The sequence below is a fragment of the Rana temporaria genome, chromosome 2, assembly GCF_905171775.1.
Source record: "Rana temporaria chromosome 2, aRanTem1.1, whole genome shotgun sequence".
Taxonomy (NCBI): Eukaryota; Metazoa; Chordata; class Amphibia; order Anura; family Ranidae; genus Rana; species Rana temporaria.
The window spans coordinates 262,041,969-262,067,075 of NC_053490.1; the positions used below are offsets into that span (position 1 = coordinate 262,041,969).

Here is a 25,107-nt window from a genome sequence, read left to right on the forward strand (position 1 = left end):
AGTCCGCGTGACCCGCGGGCATGGCCACGAAGTATGCGGCGGGAATGCGCCCACTAAGCCATGATTTAAAGGGGACGTACCTGTATGCCCATTTGTGCAGCCGTGCCATTGTGCTGACGTACATCATCGTGCGTTGATTTGGCAAGCGGTTAATCAATGACAGATTTATTGCAATAACTGCAGGATAGGATACTGAAAGGTTTACATACTCATATTTCTGTGATTCAATAGAAAACAACAGTGGCCAGTTTGGTATAATTCATGGTTCTTTTAGACTGTAAGCTTTGACTAGCAGGCCCTCCTAACATTCTTCTCTTGAATTGTATTCATAATTTGCTGTCACCATTGTAAAATGCAGCACACAATCTTGGTACTGTATAAATCCTGTATAAGATAATAAGGGTAGGTGAATCAAACATTATTTTATTTAAAAGGAAACCCAGCTTACCATGTCCAAAGCTTTGCATGAGTTGAATTCCACAGATATTGGCTTGCATTGATTTAAGCCTCGTACAGACGGTACGATTGTTGGCCAACCGAGCGTCTGATTTTTGTCAAAAGGGCATGTGCCAGGATCTTGTCTTGCATACTAACGGTACACAATTGTCAAGCCACAAACACGAATGTAGTGACGTTCTACGAGGAATTTCAGCTCTTGAGCGGCACCCTTTGGGCCCCTTCTGCTAATTTTGTGTTTGGTGAGCATTGATTGCCGAGCATGCGTGTTTGTACTTTTGACTTTTGTGTGACGGATTTGTGTACTGACTATACAAAAATCAGACGACAAACCGTTGTACACCGAAAATTTACAAGCATGTCATCCAATATTTGTTGGCCAAAAGTTGGACAACAATTGTCAAAATGAGCGTACTAACAGTAACACAATCCCCTGCCAACAATAGTACCGTGTGTACTAGGCTTAAGAAATTAAATCCTGCAGATCCCACTGGTTTTCTCAGTTAGAGAGATTTACATCTGATGGAGGGTATTTTATTGAACTTTTCTACAGCCTAGCTAGTTGAGAATTCTGACCACTAGATGGTAGCATTGTCACAAATTAATATTGTACACTGAACATAAAGCCTTTTCATTTCCCTTACCTAATTGGATTAGCTTCTGTTATGTTTCTGTGACCCACAACACAAATAACAATTACAATGCTCAAACCTGACCCATTTTATTTATTTTTAAGGATAATTAGGTCCTGTGTTGACAGAGTTTTGGCTTGAGAGAACATTTAGGATTCATATGCTTACTAAATCCACAAGACCATAAAAACACTCACCGGCAGTTGCAATAAATGTGTAGTTACTGTGCAGCATTACCTACAATTTGCAACCACCTTTAAAGCTGAACTTCAGGATAAGCAAATGTCTAAATACAAGAGTCTTGTTTTATTACTAGGTGCGCTTGGCATATTTTTACCAGATCCGCGCAGAAATCCAGTGTGGAACTTCACCTGTGCAGGAGCTTCCTGTAATAAAGACTGGTCACTGTTGTTCTCTTTGCGTACAGGATGATTGGCCTCGTCACCACCCCCTTCTATAGTTTTTTGCAGGCAGCCTATAGTGACTGGAAATGCTGGGTCCCTTGCACAGTTCTGTTCTCTTCACAGGGTATGTATGGTACAGTGATAATGTCACCACTATGTGTGCAAAGTAATATCTGGGCTTGCAAAGGCACTTGATGCACACAAACTAGATATACAATGGGAAAAATGCTATATGTTTTGAGGAAGAAAAATGCTGACTATGACCCTAAGTCAGGGGTGCTCAACCAGTGGCCCGCGGAGCCCTCTGATGTGGCCCGTGACCTCCTGCTCTGGGATGGAATAGAATAGAATAATGTTATTAAAGGTCAGTTTTATTACTAAAATCACAGGGTATATATGGGCATATCTGTTCTGCAGTGGTTATTGGGCTGCTTTCAAACTGATCCGCAGAGCAGTGCACCTGCGGGTTACCTGCACTGAGCCATAGACTTCTGCGAGTTTGGGGAGGGTAAACTGCAGCGCATGTGTGTGAAAGCAGCGTTGACCCCCTTTCACACGGTCAGTCTGACCCAATTGGACCCTCCATTCACCTCTAAGGAGTGGCAGATGTAAACCAACTTGTGTGCTACCTCCAATCTGATCCAATGTGCAAAAAAAGTATAGTGGGCTGTGTCTGTGTCCGCTCTGCATATACAGAGGAGACACTGACCTGCCATCCGACTGCTCCGCTCATTGTGGCCCGCGACCGGTTACCAAGTCGCTTAAGTGGCCCTCTCTCTTCAAAAGGTTGGGTACCCCTGCCCTAAGTCAAGCATGCATGTGGAAACATGATGCTTTGGGGCTGTTTCTCTGCTAAAGGTACAGGCCAACTTTGCCGCATTAAGGGCCCCTTAATGGACAGGCCGTATATTTTAAAATCTTGGATGAGAACCTGCTTCCCTCAGCCAGAACACGGAAGATGGGCCGAGGATAGGTCTTCCAGCATGACACTGACCCAAAACATACCACCAAGGCAACAAAGAAATGGCTCAAGAAGAAGCACATTAAGGTCATCAGTGGCGGAATTATAGGGGTCGCTGAGATCGCAATGGCGACCGGGCCCCTTGCTACAGGGGGCCCTTGAGGGCCCCCTGTATACAGTACATCGATAGGAGGAGCGGAGATGAGCTCCCCGATCCTAAGCCGAACTGTATTCGGCACTGTGTGTGGGGAGCTCGTCACATTGATTACAAAGCGAAAGCAGTGTGTGCTGTGCTCTTTGTCTCCCCCTACAGTGCAGTACCCGGCAGGAAGAGCTAAGGTAAAGCACTGACTTTTTTAATCTACTGTATGTGTGTTTATATGTGTGTGTGTTCATGTGCATGTATGTATATGTGTGTGTGTTTGCATATGTGTGTGTGTGTGTTCATGTATGTATATGTGCATGTATGTATGCATGTGTGTGTGTTCATGTGCATTGTGCATATTTATGTATGTATGTACGCCATGCTGGGCGCTCGAGGTCCACGCAGCTGTGTCAGAAAAGCGAATGAATATTCACTTTCCTAACACTGAACCGCCAGGCAGACTGCAAGCGGGCAGGGTCACAGTGGCTGCATTTGATAAGCACAGTGGCTGCATTTCAGGGCACAGTGGCTGCGGTTGATGGCACAGTGGCTACGGTTGATGGCACAGTGGCTGTGGTTGATGCACAGTCAGTGGCTGCGTTTGATGGGCACAGTGGCTGTGTTTGATGGGCACAGTGGCTGCGGTTGAGGGCACAGTGGCTGCGGTTGAGGGCACATTGGCTTTGATTGATGGCACTGTGGCTGTGTTTGATGGGCACAGTGGCTACATTTGATGGCACAGTGGCTGTGGTTGATGGGCACAGTCACTGTGTTTGATGGGCACAGTGGCTGCGGTTGAGGGCACAGTGGCTGCGGTTGAGGGCACATTGGCTTTGATTGATGGCACTGTGGCTGTGTTTGATGGGCACAGTGGCTACATTTGATGGCACAGTGGCTGTGGTTGATGGGCACAGTCACTGTGTTTGATGGGCACAGTGACTGTATTTGAGGGCACAGTGGCTACATTTGATGGCACAGTGGCTGTGGTTGATGGCACAGTGGCTGTGGTTGATGGCACAGTCAGTGGCTGCGTTTGATGGGCACAGTGGCTGCGGTTGAGGGCACAGTGGCTTTGATTGATGGCATTGTGGCTGTGGTTGATGGGCACAGTGGCTGTGTTTGATGGGCACAGTGGCTGTGTTTGATGGGCACAGTGGCTGCGGTTGAGGGCACAGTGGCTTTGATTGATGGCATTGTGGCTGTGGTTGATGGGCACAGTGGCTGTGTTTGATCGGCACAGTGGCTTTGTTTGATGGGCACAGTGGCTACATTTGATGGCACAGTCGCTGTGTTTGATGGGCACAGTCGCTGTGTTTGATGGGCACAGTGGCTGCGGTTGATGGGCCCAGTGGCTGCAGTTGATGGCACAGTGGCTGTGTTTGATGGGCACAGTGACTGTGTTTGATGGGCACCGTGGCTGCATTTGATGGGCACAGTGGCTGCGTTTGATGGGCACAGTTGCTGTGTTTTGATGGACACAGTGGCTGTGTTTGAGCGCAAAGTGGCTGCAGTTGATGGGCACAGTGACTGTGGTTGATGGGCACAGTGGCTGCATTTGATGGGCACAGTTGCAACGTTTGATGGGCACAGTGGCTGCGTTTTGATGGGCACAGTGGCTGCATTTTGATGGGCACAGTGGCTGCATTTTGATGGGCACAGTGGCTGTGTTTGAGGGCACAGTGGCTGCAGTTGATGGCACAGAGGCTGTGGTTGATGGGCACAGTGGTTGATAGGCACAGTTGCTGTGTTTGATGGGCACAGTGGCTGCGTTTGATGGGCACAGTGACGCTGCAATTGTTGTTTTTTTAAAGAATTTTTCAGTTTGCTTGCGTCCCACCAAAAATTTTGAACACCAGCTGCCACTGGTTTTTATGTGTGTGTGTGTATTTATATAAGTGTGTGTATATGTATATATACAGTGTATATGTATGTGTGTTTACATGACCCCCTATATATGTACAATCAGAACCGATTTTTTTTTTTTTTGCTTGTTCATAGTACCAGCAAAAAAATGCTGTTACACTGAAAAGTGATCTATGCTCAGATTGCTTTTCAGAGGCATTTGACAGCCGGTAAAGATGCAATATGTTGCCTCCTGACCGCCTGTTTTAACCCCTTAAATGCATCATCACTATGCTGCAACTGCACGCAATGCACACAGTTGCAGGGGGGTTTCAGTGCAGCCCCATTCATCTAGGGGTATACTTCAAGGGTGCCCTGGCTGGAAAAATATTGAGAAATACTGGCATAGAGGAACCAATCTCTCCATTTTCCTCCTGCAGCTGCTGAATGCCTGCGGGAGGGAGAGGGAGAAGAGGCGAAGCAGGGGGAAATGGAGAAATCGGTTCCTTTATATGCAGCCACCCACTTGCGATCGGGTCCTGTTGTTCCGCCACCGGGCTCGGAGAAAAGAGCACTGTCTGGGGGGTTAGGGGGGCCCTTCATGGTTTCTTGCATCGGGGCCCTAAAGGTTCTAGTTACACCACTGAAGGTCATGGAGTGGCCTAGTCAGTATCCAGACCTTAATTCTATAGAAAATGTAAGGAGGGAGCTGAAACTTCGAGTTACAGCCAAGAAACCTTAAGAATTTAGAGAAAATCTGTAAAGAAGAGTGAACCAAATACCCTCCTGAGATGTGTGCAAACGTGATCACCAACTACAAGAAACGTCTTACCTCTGTGCTTGCCAACAAGGGTTTCTCCACCAAGTACTAAGTCATGTTTTGCTTGGGGATCAAATACTTATTTTACTCACTGAACTGCAACTTAATTTATAGCATTTGTATCATGTGTTTTTTCAGTTTTTTGGTTGATAATCTCTCTCTATCATTTAAAATACACCTATGATAAAAATTATAGAACCTTCATTTCTTTGTAAGTGGGAAAACGTACAAAATTTGCATCCCTTGCCGGGCACGGTCATGCCCGGCAAGAGATGGGGAGAAAAAACAGTGCCAAGTGGGAGCTGGGAGAGACTATTGGTGTCAGTGGACAACTCTCACCTTGTACAGAAGTTTCTTTCCAGCATTGCTGCTTATTCCCTCCTTCTCTTGCTGCCAGGATATGTTAGTTCAAAGCAAGGGTTAAATAGGTGTATGTGCTGATATTGTTTGTATTTCACAACAATACATGCTTATTATCACTATATCTTGCATGCTCTATAAAGAACCAACCTGAAATGTGTTGCTTCAATATTGAATCAATTAGGTGTCAAGCTCTGTGACCAGCATAGCAACACCACAGATGTGTCCAATTTCAAACATTTGGTATATTGCCCCGTTTATATGTATATACAACTCCTTGTATAATTTACCTAAAACCGTGGTGGTCAACTTTGGATTTAACCACTTGATTACCGAGCCTGTTTTTCAGATTCGGTGTTTACGAGACTAAAACATTTTTTTTTGCTAGAAAATTACTTAAATCCCCCAAACATTATATATAGATTTTTTTTCTAACACCCTAGAGAATAAAATGGCAGTCATTGCAATACTTTTTGTCACACCGTATTTGCGCAGCGGTCTTACAAGCACACTTTTTTTGGAAAAAAAAAACACTTTTTTGAATTAAAAAATAAGACAACAATAAATTTTGCCCAATTTTTTTATATATTGTGAAAGATAATGTTACGCCGAGTAAAATGACACTCAACATGTCACGCTTAAAAATTGCGCCCGCTCGTGGCATGGCGTCAAACTTTTACCCTTAAAAATCTCGATAGGCAGACAGAGGAGATCTAGGGCTAGAATTATTGCTCTCGCTCTAACGATCACGGCGATACCTCACTTGTGTGGTTTGAACACAGTTTTCATATGTGGGCGCTACTCGCGTATGCGTTCGCTTCTGTGCGCGAGCTCGTCGGGACGGGGCGTTTTAAAAAAATGTTTTGTTTGTTTTTTTATTTATTTTTATTTAGTTTATAATTTTTTACACTGAACTTCACTTCCGCCCCGCAGAGCTATGGGGACGGGTGGGGGCGATTTTTCCCTCACTCGCATCCCCAGTCAGCTGCCGAACGGACCCGATTGCCTCCGCCGCTACCGATGGCTCCGGTAAGCGGCGAGGGGGCAGGCGAGCGGCGGGAGGGGCCCGCCACCGATAACGGCAATCTTGCGGCGAATCCGCCGCGGAGACCGCCGTTATCGTTTACAGGACCGTTGGCACTAAAGATGGATACCTCGGTTGTGGCAGCAGCTGCTGCCGTTACCGAGATATCCATGTTTAAAAACAGGACGTCTTTTGACTATGGGGCAGTAACCAAGTTTAAAAAAAAGCTACCCGTGCGAGAGCTGGAAGCAGACTAGAACAGGACATGTAAGATGCCTGAATAACCACCAGGGGGCATGAGGGGAAGGGAAATGGCCAACAAAGTAACCAAATTGTAACAAGCATATTAAATGAATGTGAAAACACACAAGAAAATGCATCCCACTAAATAGAGATTATGATAAATAACCATATCATAAAAATAAATAAAAAAAGACAATATTAAAAACAGTTATGCTAGCAGTAAAAATTCTTAAATCCAGGAGGTAGTGCTTTGCTTCCATTTCCTTCCTTTCCCTTTCTTCCTTTCCCATTATTTCCTTTCCTTTTTTTTCTTTCCTTTCCACAATATTAAAAACAGTTATGCTAGCAGTAAAAAATCCTAAATCCAGGATTGCTATACACTAATTACTAATAGCTACCAAAGCTGATGGCTGTGCTGCCGCCTTCAATATTGGATTGGGGGACCAGCATCTAAAATGAAAGGAGAAAAAGAAGGGCTCAGACCAGCATTGGTGTTAGTGGATGTAATAATAACCCCCAGCATAGTCAGTGGACTCAATAATAAATTATTATGTTATAACATATGGCATATAAATACAGTATATGATTTAGCTTGAATATAATAGTACCTTTTCAACAGAATCAGTTTCTCCCTCTTAAAGGTTTGTTTTTTATTTTCTAAATAGGTTTCTTTTAACCACTTAAGGACCGCCGCGCGATTATATACGTCAGCATAATGGCACGGCTGGGCACATGGACGTCCGCTTTAAGAGCCCATCCGTGGGTCGCGAGAGCGCCGGCGGCGGCGCGCTCGCCACCCGGTCCATAGCTCCGTGACTACAGCCGCGAAACCCACGGACCTGATCGCCGCGGATGTCCCGCGATCGGGTCACAGGAGCTGAAGAACGGGGAGAGGTGAGTGTAAACACACCTTCCCCGTTCTTCTCTGTGGCAGTGGCAGTGATTGTCTGTTCCCTGATATAGGGGACGATCACTGACGTCACACTTCCAGCACTTCCAGTGCATTTTTATAGCACTTTTCGCTGTGAAAATGACAATGGTCCCAAAAATGTGTCAAAAGTGTCCGATGTGTCCGCCATAATGTCGCAGTCATGAAAAAAATTGCTGATCGCCGCCATTAGTAGTAAAAAAAAAATATTAATAAAAATGCCATAAAACTATCCCCTATTTTGTAAACTATATACATTTTGAGCAAACCAATCGATAAACGCTTATTGCGATTTTTTTTTACCAAAAATAGGTAGAAGAATACGTATCGGCCTAAACTGAGGAAAAAATATATATTTTTTATATCTTTTTTTGGGGATATTTATTATAGCAAAAAGTAAAAAATATTGCATTTTTTTCAAAATGTACGCTCTATTTTTGTTTATAGTCCAAAAAATAAAAACCGCAGAGGTGATCAAATACCACCAAAAGAAAGCTCTATTTGTGGGGAAAAAAGGACGCCAATTTTGTTTGGGAGCCACGTTGCGCGACTGTCAGTTAAATCGATGCAGTGCCGAATCGCAAAAAGGGGCAAGGTCCTTAACCTGCATATTGGTCCGGGTCTTAACCGGTTAAGCTAGTACATTGTTGGTTCACTTACCCTTTCCTTCGATTTCCCTTCTAAATGTTTTTTTTTCTTTGTCTGAATTTCTCACTTCCTGTTCCTCCTCAGTAAGCTGTTCTGGCTGACTAAACACCGTTTGGATGATGGTGTGAAGTTTACTGAGGAGAAACAGGAAGTGAGAAATTCAGACAAAGAAAAAAAACATTTAGAAGGGAAATCGAAGGAAAAAGGTAAGTAAACCAACAATGCACTAGCTTAAAGGAACCTATATAGAAAATAAAAAACAAACCTTTACAACCCCTTTAACTGTGTGAGAAAAACATGAGATTATAGGTAAATATTATACCTATGAACACATGTTATTTCCTTGTAGGTAAGAGGGCTGGGCTAGAAGCGAGCATTTGTCTTTTAGACACATGCCCCTTCTATGACAATGCAGTGAGAGGCGTGACTCCACTGCAGCATTTTTATTGGACAGCTGGGACCAACGGTACTTTACTATTGGTCCAAAACTCCAAGCTGTTTAATGAGTTCAGTGCCTCTGACAAGAAGTGAGAGGCACTGTGAGCTCATCCTCTCAGTCTGCTGCAAACAGAAGTGTGCGCAAGGAGCCCCATATCTCTGGAACCGTAGGCCGTAGGAGCCCCAAATTGTTACCAGTGGTGGGGTATGACTTAGGCCCCGTACACACGGTCGGGCAAAACCGTTGAGAATGGTCCGACGGACCGTTTTCATCGGTTCACCGCTGAAGTGGCCTGATGGTCTGATGTGTGTACACACCATCAGTTCAAAATCCGATCGGGTCAGAACGCAGTGACGTAAAACACACGACGTGCTGAAAAAAACGAAGTTCAATGCTTCCAAGAATGCGTCGACTTGATTCTGAGCATCTGAGGTTTTGAACCGATGCTTTTCTGTACTAACCATCGGTTTGGTCCGATGGGGCAGCGGTCCATCGGTTCGGTTTTGAAGCATGTTTTAAAATTTTGGACCGAAGGAAAACAGACCGATAGCCTATACACACGGTCGGTTTGGTCCGATGAAAATGAACTTCGGTTCATTCTCATCGGACCAAACCGACCGTGTGTACGGGGCTTTAGGCTACCACCCCAGGTCGCTGAGCCTACGACACTCGAAGCTTGGTTTTTCTCTTTTTTTTTATGTTCATGGCACCTGACTGCACGTCCCTGCATTACACGCTTCCTCGCCACTCTCTTTCCCCAGGATGGAATTTTACTTGTACCATAAGTACAAGAATAGTCTTTCTCATTTAGTGCTGAGTGCTGGAACACAGACAGTATTCCAGCACCCATCACCTAACTACCTCTCTGCTTTCTATATTTTTATATCTATTTTCTTCAATTACCTGAGGGCCACAAGCAGAGGGGCAGCAGGCCGTGTATTGGGCACCAGGGACCTAAAAAATCCTGCGACTTATGCCCCGTACACACCATCACTTTATGTGATGAAAAAAAATGACGTTTGTAAAAACGTCACTTTAATTGACCGTGTGTGGGGGAAAACGTTGTTTTATGTCTTCTAAAAAACGACCAAAAAAAATTGAAGCATGCTTCAATTTTATGTGTCGTTTTTCAAAACGTCAACTTTTACTTCACAGAAATTGACCGTGTGTAGTAAAAAACGTTGTTTAAAACTACGTTTTTTCACCCACGCATGCCCAGAAGCTACTTATGAAGCAAGCTTCAATGGAAAAAGTGGTGAGAACGTAACCTCACTTTGCTAGAACATTGTGAGAAAAACGATGGTGTGTAGGCAACTTCGTCTTTGAAAATTGAAGTTTCAAAAACGTCATTTTTTACTTCACAGAAAATGTTTTTTTTTTTCATCACATAAAGTGATGGTGTGTATGCGGCATTAGAAAGCCAGGATCCATGTGATAACATTTATACAGTAGCCCACTTTGCTGTGACAAACATCCACACAGTTAGAATGAAGTCAGTGCCATCTAGTGGCCATAATATGTTTTTTTCTGGAAATACCCTAATCAGGTTAAACATGCATTATGGGCACTAGATGGCGGTGACTATATTAGAACTAATCATTTTAAAGAAAATACAACACATTTTTGTTCTCACTTTGCAGATGTTTGTCACATCTGCACAGCAAACGGATTATACATAATCCCTTTTGTGTTGTATGCTTTTTTATAACCTACAGGAGACTATCCCTTGCATGAAAAAAAGAGTTGGTTGTGACTGCCACCCTGTCCAAAAGTAGTCATTCCTCTAATACATAGTCTAACAATGCTGAACTTTCCTTCTGAAAATTCTACTTTCTGAGACACTGGCACTAAGGAATTCTAACTATCCTTACTATCACTTGGTGAATGGCAGACACGTTCAGGCAACTAGTTATTTCAAAATCAAGTCAGCAATGGCAGCCCATTTTTTCCTCTCAAATTAAACACACTTTAAGGCCCTGTTCTTACTGTAACATTGCATTAGTCTGCCTTGACATGCCCTGCACTGGCATAAATGATGCATGAAACGTTTTCGTGTGATAGGCTGTCCATAAAAACAAATAATCTGAACTAATACAATGCATGTTAACACACTACTTAATGCCGGGCTAACACAGCAAGATAGTGTGAACCCAGCCTACGGCTGAAATTTATACAAAATATAAAAATCTGTATTTTATATAGAAAATAGACAACATTTTTATTTAAGCCTTATGTTCTTTTATGTGAAACAGCCACTAATCAGTGGAACTACCTTGTCATGAAGGAATAGTCTTAAATGCAATTCATGCTGTAGAATTAACACAGCAGAATGTCAGAGCGAAGTGCAGCAATCTCTCCAGGTTCACCTCTAGTGAGATGAGTCAGTGCTTAGCACATTTTATTTCCACTTGAAAGAAATAGCTTTTCAGTCTTCTACTCTGGTATAATTAGCATTACTGCTACAATTTATCCCATCAATCTTTTTTCATGTTCTGTTCCATCTAAGCTTATTTTCTGTAGAAACAGCAAAGTACTGTAATCCCAGAGAAACTGCACATAGAATAGTAGGTAGTATTTTTAGATAAATTCACAGATTTGTTCTGTAAATGGATATTTTTCTTTGGCAGTAACATTTCCACTGTCCTTCTATGCTAGCTTGTTTGATAAAAACGCAAAAAACAGTAATTGTACAAATTTAAATGCTGACTACCCATTTCCTTATTAATCCTTGCCAAATTATTGAATCACTTTGGTACTGTACGAGCCACTGATTAGGATGTTCAATGCCTCAACCTTTTCCAAAAACCTTAGCCCCACTAACACACCAGGTAGAGTGTACAAACATACAATATCACAGGAAATCACTGAAAACAATACACAGTGTCCAGTACTAGTGATATATCAAAGAGCAAAGGCACAAAACCAGGTAGTAAAGGCAACCTAATATATTGTCACCCAATACGGTTGGTAACTAGGCAAGCATAAAATGGACTAGCAATGGTAATAACACAATTTAGCATACAAAGTGATGATTAATAATAAAGCATAAAATTACGTTTTTGCATTCAGATCAGCATAAACAGTAGCAGGGCCACCTCAAAGTGCAGCAGTGAGCAGTAGTAAAGTTTAAAGTGGATGTAAACCCACTCTCATCCTTTCTAAACTACTGCCATAGTGCTGATCTATAAGGATATAGATGCCTCCTGCATGCCTCTCTACCTGTCAAATGTCTCCCCTCTGTCTGTTATAAGAACTGAAAAACTGCAGATTCTGTGGGTGGGTCTGTTGTCTGGAGCTCGGTGGGTGAAGTTGTGATGTCAGTAGGCTCCCCGCCCAACTCTCCCCTTGTCAACATGCATTTTACCTGTGTATTCCTTACACTAAATTCTGCTATGATCACTAACATTCAGTCAAAATCCAGAAAAGTAACCACATGACTTCAGAAAAGAAGAGGGGGTGGGAATTAAAAAATAATGCCTGTCTCCAGGCTAGTACATGAGATAGGTAAATAACCATTCATTCACAGCAAGGGGGTGGAACGGACTAAGGTTTTTCTCTGTAAGTCTGTTTTATTTCACTGAACAATAAAAGAGGATTGCTCAGAGCTGGATTAACTCTGTGTGGCAAGACTGGGCACAGATGATAGGAAATCTTACACTGTACATTGTGACAGCAAACAAATTAAAACATTTCGGGTTTATATCCACTTTAACCTACCAAGTGCTGGAACTATACTGCTAGAGCACATTTATGGCGGCGATGCTAGCCTAGACTGATTGGGTATGCACTGTCCAAAGAAAAAGGAGAATGGTAGAGGGGAACAAAGGGGATTGGAGAATAACTATCACAGGAGGGGCAGTCCTTAGAGATTTTCTTCTGCCCGCTAACATCGGGGCCCTTTAAGAGTGTTGGTGCACTTAACGACAGTCCTAGTTAACCTGCATGCAGTATAGGTACAGTATACAGTACTATGCAAACATTTTAGGCAGGTGTGAAGACATGCTGTAAAGAAAGAATGCTTTCAAAAATATATTATTTAATAGTTTATTTTTTATAAATTAACAACATTTTGACAAACAGAAGAAAAATCTAAATCAATCACTATTTGGTGTGACTGCCCTTTTGCTGCAAACCAGCATCAATTCTTACACTTGCACACTTTGTACATTTGCATAAAGTCAGGGATTTTGTAGGATTAGTGTCAGAATATAGATTTAAGTATGATGAATAGGATTAGAGTATGATTAATCAATTATACCAAGCAGGTGCCAATGATCATCGATTTCATGTATAGGTTGAAACAATCATTAACTGAAACAGAAACAGTTGTGTTGGAGGCTTAAACCTGGGTGAGGAACATCCAAACTCTGCTACTAAGGTGAGGCTGTGAAAGAAAGTTTCATGTCACAGGTCATACACAATGGTAAGACAAAAATTTCAAAGAAGACTGGGGTGTCAAGATGTGCCGTTCAAGCTCATTTGAAGAAGCACAAAGAATTGTGCAACAATAAAGACAATAGACATAGTGGTTGGCCAAGGAAACTTATTGCAGCAACACATCATGCGTACTTCCCCTCAACATCAGAAGATGTCCAGCAGTGACATCACCACAGAACTGGCAGAAACCAGTGGGACCCAGGTACACCCATCTACTGTCCGAAGAAGTCTGGCCAGATGTGGTCTAAATTAAGAATTGTGGCCAAAAAGCCATCCAATGTGGAAACAAGGCTAAGTGACTCAACTACATAGGAACTGGGGTGTGGAAAATGGCAGCAGGTGCTCTGGACTAATGATTAGGGAAAAAACACTAGGATAAAGCACCTCAGAGGCTAGTTACAGTGGTACAAAAATGATTTTTTTGGACATCAAGAATACATAAGCCATAGACCAAGTGTGTCAGTAAAAACAACAAGAGAGACAGGCGCATGGATGTGTCCAAGGAAACTTGTAATAAGAATAATGATATTGTTGTTCTCTGACCGCTGCTCCCAAACTCAAAAGACCAGATGAGAAAAACAAAGTCTCTGATATAGGAAGAAAGTTGATGAACAACTGGCTGTAAAAAAAACAGTCAATGTATTGGGACAATCTACTGGTGAAATTAAGTTTGTCAGTAACCCCAGGTAGGGATCCCCAAACACCCCCCCCCCCCCCCAGGGGGGTTCAGGTTATTTAGCATGCTCCAAAACGCTGGAGTGGGGGGATGGGCCGAGTCATGACGGCATCGCGCGAGCACCATATGCGTTCCAGCATGGAACGCATTACGGCGCTGAAACGCATGTAATAGTAAGGAAACAGGTGTGCGGAGCGCCTGTTACACATGGTTCTAAGATGGTCCAATTAATAAGGCACGCCTGCGTTCAGGGAATAGTCCAATATCTGATTCAATGACAGTCTAGGTGTAAGGCAGGCTGAGTTCAGGGAATAGTCCAATATCCGATCTGGGTCATACACAGGGAAATCCAACAGCAAAGCAAGGCAGACAAACGGGAGGCTTGATCAAGAACAATGCAGGTAACTGTCTTTATCACAAGCAAGGGATACAGTGCTTGGTTTGGTTATATCAGGTGACTGATCAGATCAATCCCCTTGCAGGTGAACACAGACAGGGGAAAAGCAACAGCCAACACCCGGGTGCTGGAATGAGGAACAGGGGCACTAAGTGATCATGACACCAACCAGCAGGAAGGTAGTACCGAGCATGGGTGACCATTAACCCCTGGAAGCGATGGGGTTAATGTTCTGATCCCCTCCCATAGCGTTCAGTGCCTCACACACATCTGGGACTAATATCACAGGACAGGGAACCAATGGACCTAGATGGATGTACTGGGAGAAAAAGAGAAGTGGATCCACAAAGAGATAACGCTGTTCTACATTGTCACTGAGAATGTGGTGACAAGTTTACGGCTGATCTTCAGAATGCTGCATTCAAGAAGAAAGCTGTAATGTCACAGGAAGAGTGCTCCACAGTAAAATGCTCAATTCTAAGTCTGGGGTGCCATCTAAATGCTAATTCTCACATGACTGGGGCTCCCGCCTATTTCTCAGGCATTAGCGAACGTGTTTGCAAAGAGTCACTGCTTAGGGTGAAGCAAGCCCCAACACGTGTCTGCAGTCATCCTCCTACAAAAGCAGTGCACATCAGTGAGCTCAAATGTAAAAAGGACTTGGACAGCTGAGATTATTAAGAATAGCTTTATCATACCCTAAGCTCTTAATGCTCTGGGGCCCATAACAGAACTATATATATATATATATATATATATATATATATATATATATATATATATATACACAGTATCTCACAAAAGTGTGCGCACCCCCACATTTTTGTAAATATTTTATTATATCTTTTCATGTGACAACACTGAAGAAATCACACTTTGCTACAATGTAAAAATAGTGAGTGTACAGTTTGTATAACAGTGTAAATTTGCTGTTCCCTCAAAATAACTCAACACATAGCCATTAATGTCTAAACCGCTGGCAACAAAGGTGAGTACACCCCTAAGTGAAAATGTCTAAATTGGGCCCAAAGTCTCAATATTTTGCGTGGCCACCATTATTTTCCAGCATTGCCTTACCCTCTTGGGCATGGAGTTCACCAGAGCTTCACAGGTCGCCACTGGAGTCCTCTTCTACTCCTCCATGACGACATCACAAAGCTGGTGGATGTTAGAGATCTTGTACTCCTCCACCTTCCGTTTGAGGATGCCCCACAGATGCGCAAAAGGGTTTAGGTCTGGAGACATGCTTGGCCAGTGAATCACTTTTACCCTCAGCTTCTTTAGCAAGGCAGTGGTCGTCTTGGAGGTGTGTTTGGGGTTGTTATCATGTTGGAATATTGCCCTGCGGCCCAGTCTAAGAAGGGAGGGGATCATGCTCTGCTTCAGTATGTCACAGTACAATGAATGTTGGCATTCATGGTTCCCTCAATGAACTGTAGCTTCCCAGTGCTGGCAGCACTCATACAGCCCCAGACCATGACTCTCCCACTACACACGCTTGACACCATCTGAACCAAATATGTTTATCTTGGTCCCATCAGACAGGGATGGACTGGCCATTGGGACTACAGGGAGTTTCCCGGTGGGCCGATGGCTCAGTGGGCCGGCTTCAGTGACAGCAGACCGCCGCCCCCCCTCCGCTTCTCTGTCTCTCCCTCCCTGCAGCGCTCACCTGAGGGGAACAAAGAGCAGGGGGGACGACAGAGGAGCATGGGGGAGGGGACAGACAGCTGACTCAACAGCTATGGCCTGGGAGTTTCTCACTTTTGCCTAATCTTGTCCCATAAGGGGGGCACCGAACTGATTCTTTGCCCCGGGTGAAATAATGTCTAGCTTCCCCACTGGTACTGCCTATAAGAGTACCAGTACCAGCCGTTCTACTCTAATAAAGTAGAACGGCTAGTGGCTAGTGAAGGGGGAGAGGGGGCTTGGGTGGCCGGGTGGGTGCGGGAGTTGTTCGGCCGCCATGGGAGAGATCTGTCAAAGTGGGCCAGTCTGGATGAAGTCCAGGGCCAAATTTCTGTCCCAGTCCAACCCTGCCATCAGACCACAGGACATGGTTCCAGTAATCCATGTCCTTAGTCTGCATGTCTTCAGCAAACGGTTTTCAGACTTTCTTGTGCATCATCTTAAGAAGAGGCTTCCTTCTGGGAGGACAGCCATGCAGAACAATTTGATGCAGTGTGTGGCGTATGGCTGAGCACAGACAGGCTGACCCCCCATCCCTTCAACCTCTGCAGCAATGCTGGCAGCACTCGTACATCTATTTCCTAAAGACAACCTCTGGCTATGACGCTGAGCACTCAACTTCTTTGGGCAACCATGGCGAGGCCTGTTCTGAGTGTAACCTGTCCTGTTAAACCACTGTATGGTCTTGGCCACTGTGCTGCAGTTCAGTTTCGGGGGCTGGCAATAACCTAGGCCATCTTTATGTAGAGCAACAATTCTTTTTTTCAGAGAGTTTTTTTAGAGAGTTCTTTGCCATGAGGTGCCATATTGAACTTCCAGTGACCAGTTTGAGAGAGTGAGAGCGATAACACCAAATTTAACACACCTTCTCCCCGTTCACACCTGAGACCTTGTAACACTAGCGAGTCACATGACACTGGGGAGGGAAAATGGCTAATTGGGCCCAATTTGGAAATTTTCACTTAGGGGTGTACTCACTTTTGTTGCCAGCTGTGTGCTGAGTTATTTCTAGGGGACAGAAAATGTACACTGTGAGGCCTCGTACACACGACCGAGGAACTCGTCGTAAATGAAACAAGCTTTCTTTGCGTACACACTGTCAAGACAAAATCTCGTCGTTCTCAAACGCGGTGACGTACAACACGTACGGCAGCACTATAAAGGCGAAGTTTGATTCCACTGGCGCTACCCTTCTGAGCATGTGCGGGTTTCTAAGCATACACACGAACGTGTTTCTCGTCGAAAACCAGCCCAACGAGGAACACGACGAAGAAATTGAGACTCCCGACATCGAGTTCCACAACAGTTTTCTCGATGAAAAACATACACACAACTGTTTTCCTCTGCAAAAAAGCTCTGCCACCAAGTTTCTTGATAGATTCTGTCGAGGAAAACGGTCGCGTGTACGAGGCCTCAGGCACGTTCTTTACATTGTAGCAAAGTGTAATTTCTTCGGTGTTGTCATGTGAAAAGATATAATAAAATATTTACAAAAATGTGAGGGTGTACTATATATATATATGAATATATATATATATATATATACTGGCTTCACTATCCTTTAACCACTTCCCGCCCGGCCTATGGCCGATTTACGTCCGGGAAGTGGTTATGAAATCCTGACAGGACGTTCTAGAACGTCCTGCAGGATTTCATGCCGCGCACGCCCGTGGGGGCGCGCATCGCGGCGATCGGTGATGCGGGGTGTCAGTCTGACACCCTGCATCTCCGATCTCGGTAAAGAGCCTCCGGCGGAGACTCTTTACCACGTGATCAGCCGTGTCCAACCACGGCTGATCACGATGTAAACAGGAAGAGCCGTCGATGGCTCTTCCTCACTCGCGTCTGACAGACGCGAGTAGAGGATAGCCGATCGGCGGCTCTCCTGACAGGGGGGGTTAGCGCTGATTGTTTATCAGCGCAGCCCCCCCTCGGATCGCCACACTGGACCACCAGGGATGCCCACCCTGGAGCACCAGGGTGGGCAAAAAAAAAAAAAATGCCAAAAAAAAAAAAAAAAAAAAAAGTCTAAAAAATAAATAAAAAAAAAAGCATAAAGAAAAAAGATGCCAGTCAGTGCCCACAAATGGGCACTGACTGGCAACCTGGCAAAAATCAGTGCTGCCACCCCAGTGTCCATCAGCGCAACCCCAGTGTCCATCAGCGCCACCCCAGTGTCCATCAGTGCCACCCCAGTGTCCATCAGTGCCACCCCACAGTGCCCATCCATGCCCAGTGCCCACCTCTCAGTGCCCATCTGTGCCACCCATAAGTATCCATCATTGCCGCCCATGAGTGCCCATCTGTGCCGCCTATGAGTGCCCAGTGCCGCCCATGAGTGCCCATCAGTGCCGCCTATGTGTGCCCATCAGTGCCGCCTATGTGTGCCCATCAGTGCCGCCTATGTGTGCCCATCAGTGCCGCCTATGTGTGCCCATCAGTGCCGCCTATGTGTGCCCATCAGTGTCGCATACCAGCGCCGCCAATCAGTGCCACCTCATCTGTGCCCGTCAGTACTACCTCATCGATGTCCATCAGTGCCATCTCATCGGTGCCCATTAGTGCCGCCATATCAGTGCCCGTAATTGAAAGAGAAAACTTATTTACAAAAAAATTAACAGAAAAAAATAAAAACTTAATTTTTTTTCCAAATTTTCAGCCTTTTTTTAGTTGTTGCGCAAAAAAAAAAAATCGCAGAGGTGATCGAATACCACCAAAAGAAAGCTCTATTTGTGGGGAAAAAAGGACGCCAATTTTGTTTGGGTACAGTGTAGCATGACCGCGCAATTGCCATTCAAAGTGCGACAGTGCTGAAAGCTGAAAATTGGCTTGGGCGGGAAGCTGCGTAAGTACCTGGTATGGAAGTGGTTAATAAAAGACAGGTTTTTGGCATGATTAGTCATATTTTCAACATAAATGCCAAAATGTCACAATTTCTGCCAGGGTATGCAAACATTTGAGCACAACTGTATACTGTAGATCGATAGATAGATAGATAGATAGATAGATAGATAGATAGATAGATAGATAGATAGATAGATAGATAGATACAACAGGAGGTAAGGTGAAACTGGGAAACGTGAAAAGAAGCCTAAAGCTCCACCAGCTAGCTGAAAGGAAAAAACTATGTATATGCAATTATTTGATATTGGAGTGACCCAGGGCCGCTGATAGAAATCATGGGGCCCCATACAGCCTACCTGATGGGGCCCCCATTTAGCCCCACCCCTGGTCCCTCCTTCAGCCATCTGGCCACGCCCCTGGTCTCTCGCCTGACCCTGCCTTAAAACAAAGTGCATGTAATGGTGGCGATCAGCAACTTGATGGTGGGACATGCCAATGCCATAATGTGCTGCAGACAGTGCCATCCATGTCAATTCCATAACATATGTGCGGTCTGCAGAGATAGTGCTACCCATGCTGCCAATGCCAGTAACGCATATGTTGCCTAAAGAGACAGTGCCACCCATGCTGCCAATGCCATTGCAATTGCTTGTTGGAGAATTTTTTTAATTTTTATTATTCTGCATTATTTTATCCTAGATTGCCTGGGCCCCCCCTGCTGGCTGGGCCCGGTAAAACAGGGCCAGTTGTACTGGCTTATCAGCAGCCCTGGGGTGACCAACCATAGTTGGTCTTGACCGTAACAAATATGCTATTTTTGGTCCTGACCATAATAAATACAAATATACATAAATAACTACTTCTTAGTAAACTAAAGGCAGAAACCAAAACACAAATGAATACAGTTTTATAGTCATTAGAGAAAATAAATTAAATTGCATGTATTTTTAACTGCGACTAGTGTAAGTGCATAAAGTGTTGTATCTGCAGCACTCTGAGCCAATCACTTTCTTCGACAGGAAGATCTCATCTCGTGTTGTTGTTGCTACATCGCCAATATCAAATCAGCTACTTGTGTGTTTTGACCCAGTGTTCTTCAGTAAGCTGTAATGTTTCTGCAATGGAGGTCAAGAATCTGTCTGCGCTATCTAGCAGGCTGTTCTAGATCAAAAGACTGGCTACGTACAAATACATAGGTAAAAAGATCTCTGATACATTTCCATTATATTTTGCTGCTTGCCTTAAGTTTAGCTGTAAGCTTTTTTTCCTTGTTGATGTTCACTGCTGCCTGCCGATGATAGCACCTTCATTTACCCTTTAGCCAAAGCTCTCGGGGTATGCTCTACTGTTAAATGTCTGTACACGCACAACATTGCAAAAAAAGTCTTTGTTGGCTTCAAAATGTTAAATTTAAATAATTTAAAAGCTATATATATATATACAAATACGAGAGGAATTTGAAAATATGTATAATGTAAACAATATTTTATCTTCTATATTTTTCAGATGTCACTAGGCCAGATTAGAAGTCCATTTATGCTTTACAGAGTAAAATATGTGCTCTATAATCAATGTACAACTCAGCAGACAAACATAGCAACAAGATGATCTATGGCATCCTTGCAGAAAAAATAAACTTTCTTACAAGCTTGTAAAGTATTGCTGACAAACAGCCAGTATTCTCACTAGTAAAATGTACTGTGCATTGATTAGCTAGCTTCATTTTTTGGAATGTGCACCAAGGGACTGGAAATGTCACAGTAGTTTTTTTTCCCAGAAATCCTTTCCATGTGTTTTTGCATGAATAAAGTTTCTCTTGCTTTCAGCTGTACTTCCCCTAAAAAATGTATGTGTCCTTCAATAAATGTGTGTGTGGTACAGCTGATGGAATATCTGTCCTCCTTACTATTCTATGATTGTCTGCCCTAACTGACAGGAAAATTAGACTGTCAACAGACAGTTGAGGCAATCTCACAATAATAAAGAGAGTACTTTTAACATTTGCACCATAAACATGGTTATTAAGGGACGGTTTTCATTTTTTCAACTTAAAGCAACCCTGTTGCTTGTGTAAAACATCTCTAGCCAGCATCCCCCAGTAATAGAAGAAACAAAATACTTACCTCTCCAGCAGGTAGTGAATTAAATCTTCACTCTCTTGCAGTTAGCAGCACTGCTTCTACTTCCAGGTTACTGGATAACGTGACCCTGGGTGTCATGGTTTCCGCAAGTGTTGGATAGCAGCGGTACACTTACCACTGCAAAAGAGTGAAAAATGTCACCTTATGCCCACTGCAGAGGTAAGTAATCAGCTTCTTCTATTTCAGGGGCCGCTGGCTTAAACAGGGTCACTTTAAAGTGGACCTAAAGTGTAAATCAACAATGCCAATCCAAGTAGTTGCAAAATTTAGCCGATGACAGAAAAAACGATTGATCACTAACAAATAAAAGCAGGGATGTCTTGGATCTTGTTTCAGGGTTTCGGAGCCGCAGTGGCTCATATTTGGTGGTAGTATACCCTCTACACTGCGTGGGTTACAGCATCCCTAAGTATCCATATAAAGCCTGACTCAACCTCAAACCAATGGGGTATACTGTTAATCAATTTAGACCCATGTCCTTCAATTTAAGCCAAACAAACTCTGACCAAAGCCTGGTAGTCCGGCACCCCAATGGTTGTTTAGTCAAAGAAAGAATGGCATAGTAGTGAGTAAATTAAAAACTGGTGTCTGTGCCATGATAAGGCTAATAAATTTAGAAAGGTTTGGTCCTTTTGGATCACTTGCTGCCTGGTGATTCTTTTTAGACCATCTAAAATCCACCTAGTTTGGAGGGAAAGGGGTTTGAATGTGGTGGTTCTCTAACTGGTCTTGCTTCTTCACTTACCCTATCCACACTCTGTTACACCCTCTTTCCCTCTTTTTCTTGTCTTTTTTATGAATGTGCTCCCCTCCTCTCCTAGGGTAGGTAGTAAAGTAACTGAAAGGAATTTTCATAGGAATCAATGCTGTTTTATGCTGTAGAGATGTTTCTGTTGGTCTCTGACTTTATTTTATGCACTGATATTGGTAAGGAAAGGCCTTTTCTCAGTTTCCCTCAAATAAAATAAAAAAAAACTATCAAGCTGGACTCCATATTGAATCGTTTGTAGCAGTTTATATCATGGTACCCTGATGAAGTCACTGGCCGTGACGTAACGCGTAGGGCATTCCGGACAAGAAGTGATGCCAGAGAATGGAAAGTCACTGTATCTACACTGAACAGTTTTTTAACTGTAAGGCTTCATTTCCACTGGCGTTTTTACAGCCACTTTTCTGAGCGTTTTTTACAGCTTAAAAACGCCTGTCCATGTTATTCTATGGCATCATGCCCACATAGACGTTTTTGAGCTGCAAATGGCATAGGCGTTTTTGAGCTGTAAAAAAAACGCAGGACCAGGGCGTTCTGAAGCTCCAGAGTAGAGCTGTAAAAACGCCAGACGTTAAAAAAACGCTCAAAAACGCGCGAAAACGCTCAAAAACGCGCAAAAACGCGACCGCGGCATTTTTAAAGCTGCAGCTCACAAAAAAAAAATTATTATTTTTTTTTTTTTTTTTACAAAATAAACATGGACAGGCGTTTTTAAGCTGTAAACAAGACTAACAACAGTGGCTGTAAAAACGCCAGTGGAAATGAAGCCTAAGAGTTGCTATTTTATTAAATGATTGATACGTTTAACTACTAGACTATGGAGGAATACTTTCTTTACCCTTAACATATAACGTGAGCATGGGAGAGTGAACCTCTCTTATACATTACCTAGGATTGCCTGAAGATCCCTGGGAAACCTGGAACAAAGCTAAGGGTGCATTCACACCACGATTTTATCATCCTACTTGTTCTCACGATTCTTAGGTTTGAAATCGTACAAATCTGTATGGCAAAACGTATCCATTCACTTCCATTCATTAATGTAGGTCCCCAAGTGCATCCGATTTGATCCGCATCAGATTTGATACGTTTTAAAATCGCATCAAAAATCGTGTTTGACCACGATTTTTGGTCCTGATTTGAAATCGTATTAAAATCGTGTCCGATTTTTTTTATATTGTGGTCAATCTAAAATCGTAATAAATCGGATGACTGTGCGTTTTTATCCGATAAATCGTACCCGATTTTTTATTACGCATGCGCACTAGACACTGGAACGAGCGAGAAACTTCAAGAATCTTCTTTTTCCCAGAAAGCACTTCTCTACATAATTGAAAGGCGTGGCTTCTCTCCCACACACACAGGAAGTACGTGAGGAGACAGGCTGCCCACCCCTGAAGATACTCCTACCCTGATAGAAAGTGAGTATACTATTGAATTATTGCAAAGTTTTAATGCACAAATTATAGAGCATTTGCAAACTAGCAGACATTATTTAAAATTATTTAAAAATTTTAAATCAGGATCCGATTTTTTAGTGAAAATCGGATGGAAAATTTAGCTGTGCGATTTATGAATCCGATTTAAAAAATACATTTTGACATACGATTACATACGATTTTGTCATATACGATTCCATCCGATTTAACGGTCCGATTATCGGATGTAAAAATCGTGATGTGAACCTAGCCTAAGACAAATGTAACATCATCCCGGATACTACAAAAATAAGGCTTTATTATTGCCTTTTTAAGGTAAGAGTTCTGGGAGCACAGAGGTGGCACAAGAAGGCGGAAGCACACAGTTTTGGTTATATATGCACAAAAACAGCACTTTAGTGGGAGAACACTTCAATTGATATATCGTTGCTGGAAAAATGAACTGTTATGTATTTTAATCAAAAATATTATTTTGAGCACACATCTGTATTTTGTACTGCACGTTGTGAAATACCATATATGCATATGTTTTGATATTTATGTATTTTGGTTGATACACTGTACAAAACACATTATGTAATATAGTCATTTGTAACATTTAGTCTGCACAACACCAATCAACACTAAACTTATGGTGTATATTGATGTAGAAAGTGGGTAAATCCACATGTTTCCTAGAGGTACCTTGTAAATAACTTTGGGCAGACATCCCTAAAACAGGAAGGCATGTGATGTTTAATCATGCTACGGAATACTTCAATATTGTGGCAAGCAGTTCTGAACATCTTGGGAAGTCAGAGCTTTTAGTATATTACAATATCAAGTTCAGTATATGGTGTCAACATTATATTTTGTTAACTGTTAGCTAAGCTAAAAAAAAAAAAAAAGGTTGATTGACTAGAACTAGAAGGTTGCTTTTTCAGTATAGTAACTATTGTACATTGCTCATCAAATATTTGTTTTCTTTGTTATCTGCAGCAGAGCAAAAAAAAAAACTACAAGATATGATTTAAAATACAAAATAACTACAACTGATCTTCAAACTGCCACGTTGTTAACATAAAAACCCTACCAGCACAAATAAAGAACAAGCTTGAGTAAATACTTTGCACCAAGCACAACGGGATGCTGATTAGAACTCTACAAAGGACACGAGATGTACTAAGTTTCTTGCTCATCATTTATACACTCCTGTTGGGAACTTTACTGTGTTCTGCTTTCCTGATGAATTTCTTGGTTTATGATGCAAAGGACTGATTCATGTACATTCCTCAGATTGTGTTTGCCATCCTTATATACATCTTTCCTTCTCTTGATGAAGAGTACATTGGTCAACTTTTTGCAGTTTTTGCACTTCCTAGATGAGGAGGAAAGCAAACAAGATGGAGTGGATGGAATGGACTATGGAAAATGGACAATACTGCAACACTGAGTATATCTAGAAGGATTTTTAATGATCGGTTGTTGAATCATTGAGTCGTGATGTACCTTTGGGCCTTATCCATTTTATCCCCAGTGCATAAATGAATCCACCTTTCCCATATGCAGCAGTCTTCTTTCATAGTTCAAATAATGCAATGGGGTTGATTTGCAAAAGACAAATAGACTGTTCGCTTTGCAAGAGAAGTTACACCTTGCAGGGGAATTTTACCTAGAGCTTAGTGAATAAGGTACAAAGAAAAAGAGCCGCTGCTCCAGGTGTATGATGATAACCTGAGGTGGAATGTCTCGTAGAGTGCCAGCCCCGGCCCACCTCTGTGGGAAACTTGTAAGAAAAGAAATGGCTGCACATCCAGGAATTCCGATGGACTTG

The 25,107-nt window shown here is 43.0% G+C and overlaps 1 long non-coding RNA gene across 1 annotated transcript in view; it reads left to right on the plus strand.

Moving 5' to 3' along the window:
* LOC120926713 overlaps positions 1 to 24,837 on the plus strand; it is a 28,711-nt gene extending 3,874 nt beyond the window's left edge. Inside the window, exon 2 of the long non-coding RNA XR_005746982.1 lies at positions 24,273 to 24,837. This is a non-coding gene — a long non-coding RNA (uncharacterized LOC120926713). The remainder of the gene's footprint in view (positions 1 to 24,272) is intronic.
* The last annotated feature ends 270 nt before the right edge of the window (positions 24,838 to 25,107 follow it).